The sequence below is a fragment of the Balaenoptera musculus genome, chromosome X (assembly GCF_009873245.2).
Source record: "Balaenoptera musculus isolate JJ_BM4_2016_0621 chromosome X, mBalMus1.pri.v3, whole genome shotgun sequence".
In the NCBI taxonomy this organism is placed as follows: Eukaryota; Metazoa; Chordata; class Mammalia; order Artiodactyla; family Balaenopteridae; genus Balaenoptera; species Balaenoptera musculus.
In genome coordinates this window covers 73,136,209-73,144,149 of record NC_045806.1, presented here as the reverse complement: position 1 = coordinate 73,144,149, position 7,941 = coordinate 73,136,209, and the positions used below count along the sequence as shown (strand labels likewise).

General features: G+C 38.1%; 1 pseudogene; it reads right to left on the bottom strand.

The window, feature by feature from the left end:
* Positions 1 to 243: 243 nt before the first annotated feature.
* LOC118888833 lies at positions 244 to 1,979 on the bottom strand (annotated as a pseudogene).
* Positions 1,980 to 7,941: the final 5,962 nt, after the last annotated feature.

Below are 7,941 nucleotides of genomic sequence, written 5' to 3'. Positions count from 1 at the left end.
ATAGAGCACAGGCACAGAACCGGTGATGAGACCCAAGGAGCAAGGAGGAGGCTGGGGAGGACAGCAGAGGCAACCAGGCTGCTGTGTGGAGGGACAGCCCTCTTTGGAATGGTCTGAGCAAAGCCATCCAGCTCCCCCTGCACACCTCATAACCACTGCTAAAGATAAAGGAAAAAGACAAAACTTAATCTCAGTCTGGAGGGCTCAGAAATCAGTCTAGGTGGGCAGGGGTCTGGATAACTGCTAGTCCTGCTTGGCCTTCTTCTTGTTGTCACTGTTGCCATTTTCTTCAGCCTCCACAGTAGAGAGCTCCTCCTCCAGTTTCTGCTTGCCACTCTCTAGCTGAAGCGCTGCTGTGTTTCAGGGCTTGAAGCAAATGATGATGCAGATCAAGTTGTCACATCCTGTACAGTCCCCAGAAGTGTCTGGTGCCAGGCAATGATCCAGCAGCTCTTCCATGATGGATGAGAATAACCGAAGCTCCCTATTTTCATCACGCTGGCCGATCTTTGATTGAATAAAGTCTATAACTTCCTGGCTGCTCATCACATTCCAGATGCCATCACAGGCAATGACCATGGATTTGTGATTGTCAGTGAGAGTCAGCACCTTGATGTCGGGAAGGGCCGAAGTCATCTGTTCCTCAGGTGGCAAGTTCTTGTTTCTCTTGTAGAAGTGGTCTCCAATGGCTCTGGAGAGGTTGAGGCCACCATTGACTAGCCCATCCATGGTGACCTTGCCACCAGCATTCTTGATGCATGCTAGCTCCACTTCACCCTCTGGTTTGTGGTCATAGGACATGTCTAAAGCTTTGCCAGCCTCAGACACCACACAGTGGGAGTCTCCTGCATTGGCTACAATCAACTGCTTCCCTCATATCAGAGCCACCACCGCTGTTGTACCACTGTCAGAGCCAGGCTCCTCTTTGCCTTCCATCCAAGGCACCGTCATCTCCTCCTCTTCTTCCTCATCCTCTTCAGCCTCCTCAGTGTCATCCTCATCTTCCTCATTCTCTGCCTCGTCACTGCTGTAGCCATCTTCCTCCTCACTGCATTCCTCACTGTCTTCCTCTTCCTCCTCCACCTCATCTGACTCATCCTCACTGTCCTCAAAAACTTGGACTTAGCAACTTGACGCAGCTTGTCGGAGTCTGAAGAGTAGGAAGGCCCAGCCTCACCAGTGAGAGTGCCAGGCTCCCCACCTTGGCCTGCCTCAGTCCCACATTCTGAGTTGGAGGAAAGGCCCATGTGAGCCTTGGCTGTGGGGCCATTTTCCTCTGAAGAAGTTTCCCTAGATGGATCCTCAGGTCCTGCCTCCCCATTGAGACCCTGGGACCCTGGTTCCTCTCCTGTCCCAGCTCCAGATTTGCTGTGGGGAGAACCCTTGTGACAGTTCTGTCCATAGCACATCAGCAGCTCTTCAATAGTCATGGTAGCCTCTTCATGCAGCAGTGCAGTCTCCTCATTGTCCACATCATCTTCATCAGCTACTTTTTCTTTTTCATCCTCAACCTCAGTGGGTTGCCCTGCAATCTGTGCCAGCTCCTTAATGACTTCCTCAGTGGTCAGTTTAGCATCAATAGCCATGAAAGCATCTTCCAAAGCCTTCTGTAGCTTCCTTTCTTTGTAGGCCTTCTGATCTTTGATGATATCATGAAGATATTTGGCACAGTACAAGGCAACTTCCTGCCCTCCATGTCCATCCTAGACAGAAAACATAGCTGTCTCACTGTTCAGCTCAGGAATACAGTTGTGAGCATCCTCTGCAGTCTAGCAGCCTTAGCCTAGGAGATCTCAGTACAAATGGCAGAATGTTTGGGTGTTGGAACTCTAGACCTGTCCCATTTGGATTTGTGGCAACTCCACGGAGACGCCCCAGCCTTGCATGGCGGAGAAGCCTTACAGCAGCGGCAGGCACAGGATGCTGACCCCGTCCCAGGAGCACTTCACCACGTTGGGCTGGGAGATGTAGGCAACCATGGAGGTGGCTGACCAGCAGCCTTGGGGCAGCGAACAGAGAGCGACCCGTGCCGGCGCCGGAACCGGAGCCCCGGATGCTCGCGTGGCAGGAGCCGCCGGGTTACGCGGCGGACGACTCAAGGTGCAGGTGAAAGGCGCGAGGTGGGCCAGGAGGCGGTAATGTGACAGAAGCAGAGAGGGAGTGGAAGGGGAAACGGTACCGCTTCAGACCCTGCCCGGCCGGCGCGGCGCTGATGATGTCATTTTTAAAGTAAATATCTTTCAATAAAGGTTAATAAAGCCCAGCTGTCCTCAGAATAATGAAGCTTACTATATCCTCATGTATGTCTACTGCCAAAATTGGACAAGAAGTTTTAGAAAAAGAAAATTGCAGTTAGAATTTGTTCGAGGAGACAGGTTTAGGGTGACCAACTATATTGAATTGGAGGGAATACCTAATTCCTATTCTCTCCTTACTATAAATTGGAAATGGGGAAAATGTTATAGGAGTTTCTTAACAACACTATCTTCAGAAAATTGAATTGTTATTAATCAACTGAGAAATGGACAGAATTCTAATCAGTTTTTAGATGATCTCAAAGAATAAAAAGTAATTACCCAAGTTTTGATTCAATATTTGTTCAGCAATTGTTTTTTCAGTGTTAAGACACTGCACTAGTTGATGGGGATACAAAAGTGAATATAATAGACATGTCCCTGATTTATAGGGAGATTAAAATCTAATACAGCAAAACATCAAATTTATGTAATGAAAATCACAAACTGCCCTTTAAATTCGTATTGGATTTTAAGATTTAGAAAAACTAGAAAAGGCAACAGTTTGTGTACTATCCAACAAGCTAGACCAATCCTATGATTATCAATGTCATTAGTACTGGTATTGGTATAACTATGTTTGGAGGGCATCTTAGACCTGTTCACTAACATTGAAAATATTAGTATCTGCAGGTTAGACATTTTTTTTCCAAAATTTAAAATAAAAATTAGAGTGTAAGAATGATTAGAATAAATGACAGATAGTAGATATTTTCCGGGAAGCAGATTTTGATGTTGTATTCAGAGTAAGAGTTCTTATAGGGATTTGGGGAAAATGTGCTTTAAGAAGAGATTTGGAAATTTATAGATTAAAAAAATGTGTCTACTTCACAACTTTGCCTGAGAGGTAAACCCTGCCAGAAGGATATCAGGTATTAACTCCACCAGGTATTGTCTTTTTATATCATTCATACCTACATATTTTTATTATTTCATATGTTCACCATTTTTTTTTGCTTTCCAGTTATATTTTGAAGCAATCAAATTTCTTATTAAACTGCACAAGTCATGAAACTCACAAATTTGATATATTTCCGTTTGACTTATTTGTACACAACTTCCATAAAATGCATAATTACCTGTGAGGCATTAAAGACAAAAAAAGATGGCAAGAAACTAATATGTTTTTGTATTTAAAATTCTGTGCAGTGATTACAAATAAAACATTTTAAGTTAAGAATATTGATAGGCAGGCTAAACTAATATAAAGAATTATATGTTATTATCTTTTATATTGAAAATGACTCCTTTGATTCTGGGTATATGGAACTAAAATGAATAATTTGCTCTGGGAACTCCTCCCAACAGGTTATGAGCATCATGTAAGTAGCTTCAGGTTTGTATCAAAGATAGAAATCTACATAATCTTCTATTTTAGTGTTATTTCATTTTTTTCCCTTTTGGCTTCACTTGGTGGTGGTTGAGCATACTAATATAGTTTATCCATTTCACAGGAGGGGGCTACAGTATCCTTGTGGTTAAGCATTCATAATAATGTATAATTAAAAGATGAAGGAAACTGGTCCGATCTTAGGGGAAATGAGTCTATTCATTTCAGGATACTGACACTGTAATTAGAGGTATCAATGTTAAATGGAGAAAGGGTTGATCATAGATTCAAACTGTTTTAACTTTTACTTCTATCTGTCAAATTTGGATATTTACTAATAATGATTAATTTCAGACAGTATTAAAGAAAGATCTTAACAGCCCCAGTGAAAATTACTTTGTTTCCTGTTATATGTTTTCCTAGAATTCAAATTCATGAAATGCTTATACTTATGTCTGGAATCCCAAATAAAATTTAGCTATTTTTGGCCAAATCCTTACTGAAGAAGGTAAAGCAGAACTGAACCCTTTGTTAAAGTGAGAATGATTTTTTTAAAACAAGACTTGAAAATAAGGCAATGTTAGAAAGAAGCAGGTTTTTTTTTTTAATTTTGAATGAGAAAATGTTCTTCCGAATATTATTTTTAAATCACGTAGAAAAGTATATTTTGCTATCAATGTAAGCATGAGAAACAAGTTAATAAAGGTGAAAATATAATTAGAACCTTAGGAAACTTTTTTTTAAATGTCAGTTTTTATATTGAATCATCATTGTGAATATTTATATTTATTATCTTTATGCATTATGTATGTCCTTTTCTAACATTAGGTTGTTTCTTTATGTTGAGATAATCATTTTAACATAAGGATACAATATCTAAGAAAGAGAATTGAACACTCTCAAAATTATTTTTAATTTCCTAGAAGTCAAAATAAAAAACGGAAGTGTGACATATAATCCTCTCAATCCTTGAATAGCCTTGAGTTATCAGATTGGCTTCTCTCATAAAATGGGAGTATGATCCCTAAATAAACATGCTTTCATGTCTCTTCTTTTAAGGAAAACTCCCTTGAGTTTAATTTATTTTTTTTTATTTTTATTATTGTTATTTTGTGAATGATGATTTTTTTCAAAGAAAAAAGAAACAAGACAATAAATCCCCATGTGGAGCTTGAAAAATTGGGTTCATATGCTGCAAACCTTTTGAAAATTCTATAAAACAGCATGAGACATTGTTTTATTCAATTTCTAGCTATTGATCCAAAAGAATGCTTGTTTGGAGACTGCCTTTGCAGCTTTATTTGAACACAAGAAATACTTTTGTCTTTAGAGAGTGTGTGTGGGGGGATTTTGTTTCCATATGCGACATTCATCTCATGTATACATATTCCTCATGCTGAGGGCAATAAAGACAGTCTGACCTTGAAATATATAGGACATCTCAAATCCCCTGTGTGTATACAAATATATACATATATAATAAAACATGATGATTAAAGGATGATATGATAACTTTTTTGAGTAAAGAAAAAGCATTCAAATAATAACTAAATTAAATAATTCAAAATGTGATCTCTTTCCTAAGCAGAGTATGTGAATACATTCTAAATCAGGAGGCCAGATGCCAGGAATAACAAAATTTAAAAAAATTATGATTGCAAAATTTTCAGTACTGTATAGGAGCCTTTCAGCACCCACTAGGCAAATCTATGAATGAAAGGACATTCATCTCAGAAGAGATATGTATCATCTGTGATATTTGTGAAATTAGCTGATTCCATGTAATTAAAATGAGATGCTATTAGTGAATGGTGCTGGACCAAAAACAAAGCTATTAACACAAAGAAGAAAGACATACATTTCAAGAAAATATTCTGGATATAAGCCTGCTGATCCATTAGGAGAGAATCTTACTTTAAGAATAGTTATCATGGTTAAAACAAATACTTGTGTTGGTCCTTTTCTTCTCTTTCTTTTTTTTTTCTCTTTCTTCTTTCCTTTTCTCTTCCTCCCTCTCTCCTTACATCTTTCTTCTTTTCCTCCTTCTTTCCCTCCTTCCTTTTTTTCTTAATTTCTTTCTTTTGAAAGAAAGATTGAAAACTGCAATAATAGCAACACCTGCAATTACACCATTGCATATGCTTTTAGATGTTTTAAGTAATATCATAATGAGTAATTATTAAACTGTTCGGTCTGGCTGTTTTCTTCTTTTTTTTAAATAAATTTATTTGTTTGTTTGTTTTTTTTGGCTGTGTTGGGTCATCGTTGCTGTGTGCAGGCTTTCTCTAGTTGTGGTGAGCGGGGCTACTCTTCGCTGTGGTGCACCAGCTACTCATTGTTGTGGCTTCTCTTGTTGCGGAGCACAGAAGCTAGGCACACAGGCTTCAGTAGTTGTAGCACGTGGGCTCAGTAGTTGTGGCTCACGAGCTCTAGAGTGCAGGCTCAGTAGTTGTGGCACATGGGCTTAGTTGCTCCACGGCATGTGGGATATTTCCGGACCAGGGCTCGAACCCATGTCCCTTGCATTGACAGGCAGATTCTTAACCACTGTGCCACCAGGGAAGCCCAGGCGGTTTTCTTCTTATTAACAAAATTTAAAAGTAAATACAATAAAAGTAGATGTGTATAAATATAGGGATAACATTTTGTGAGAGTTTTATTGCACATTCCTACATGTAATATCTTTGGTGGAAAAATGAAAGTGAAGTATCTTGGCAACTACACGGTGTTTACAATTTGTTAAATTTTTGAAAGTAATATTGAAATTATCATGTGCATATCAGCATTCAATATATTCAGTGATGCTTCAAAGCATAGACTTCATACAGATATGGAAAAATGCTACATTTAGAAATATAAAGTTTGTATCTTATTACATTTCCAAATGTATTGAACTTACCCTTAATGTGAATCCTATTTCTGGAGGTTATAAATCACAAATGGAAATGGTATTGAAATACTGACTCAGAACTGAGTCAATCATAGGCAAAAGGACCTCTTGAATGATGTGATTAGCCACAGGATCAATGAGTGATACGTAGTTGAAAAAATGGACTGGAGAATTTGAGTTATATGTCAGAGATTTAGTCGTGGTCTAGAGAACTGCATCACACTCAACCATACTTCTTTGATCCTTGACAAAAGTCAGTTATATTAAGAGGTAGAATATAAAAGTCAAAGTCACCAAGCCAAGCTCCTTGCTTTGTATGTTTCCTAAAGGGATACTTTGCTTTGCCTCTCTCTCTCTCTCTCTCTCTTTCTTTCTCTTTCTCAGTAGTCTTCCATATATAGCCAGTATTTTTCCAGTTTACAGGAGAGGAAATTGAATCACAATAAAAAATTTAAAACTTGCCTAAGTGTCAGAATTAGGTTTTGAAGTTGAATTTAGTCTGATTCTGGAGACCGATTCCTTAATATCAAGCATTACAGTGTAAAAGTTGAGTGCCAACCCTCAAATCAGATTAATAGGATTTGAATCCTGGGATTCAAACTGCGGGATCTTGGGCTTATTTTCTCACCTATAAAATGTGTATAATATTAGTGCCTTATTTATATCTTTGTGAGCATTAAATAAGTTAATGTATGTAAATCATTTAGAGTGTGTCTGGAACTTAATGAGCCCTATATAAGTGTTGGCTTTTGGTATCAACACCTTATCTGCTGCTGAGATTAGATTGTACATTTAGATCTACTTGTGTTAAGGTTTATACACAATAGGGACACCTGAGTTTTCAGGGTTATTTGATGTGATACGATAATGCATTACACTAAGTTACCAACATGTTGAAAACGGAATATTGACTTAGTATTTCATACAGGCTTATAAGCTTTTGTAAAGCAATATTGATTCATATTCAGATGGAAGGTCAGTGTAACATGTGAAAAGAAAAGTATGAGGGTATAAAGCATTATGATTATGCTTTAAAATATGAATGCATGAAAAATAACACTTTACTTTCCTTAATCTTCTTGTTGCCATATGATAACAAATTTGACCTCCGTCTCTTGCCTAAGGAGGGTGACAGAAAAAAGCAGATAAGAAAGCAGAACTAGAAATACAAATTAATGTATCCAGTAATATACTTCTTTTCTTTTCCTTTTTTCCACTTTAAACATGCTTAAATGAAAACTGCTTTGTGGCTTAGGTTCCTGTTTCTATGAGTTTCTGTGTCAAATATAGCAGCTTAACTACATTTGGCATTACTCTGATCAAAACATTTTAATTTCTGTCCCCAATAATCATATCCCTGGAGCTACTTCCGTTGTCTTTTTCTACTTTGTCTTCTGAGTGAGAAACAGTGAGGCAAATGTCAGTAG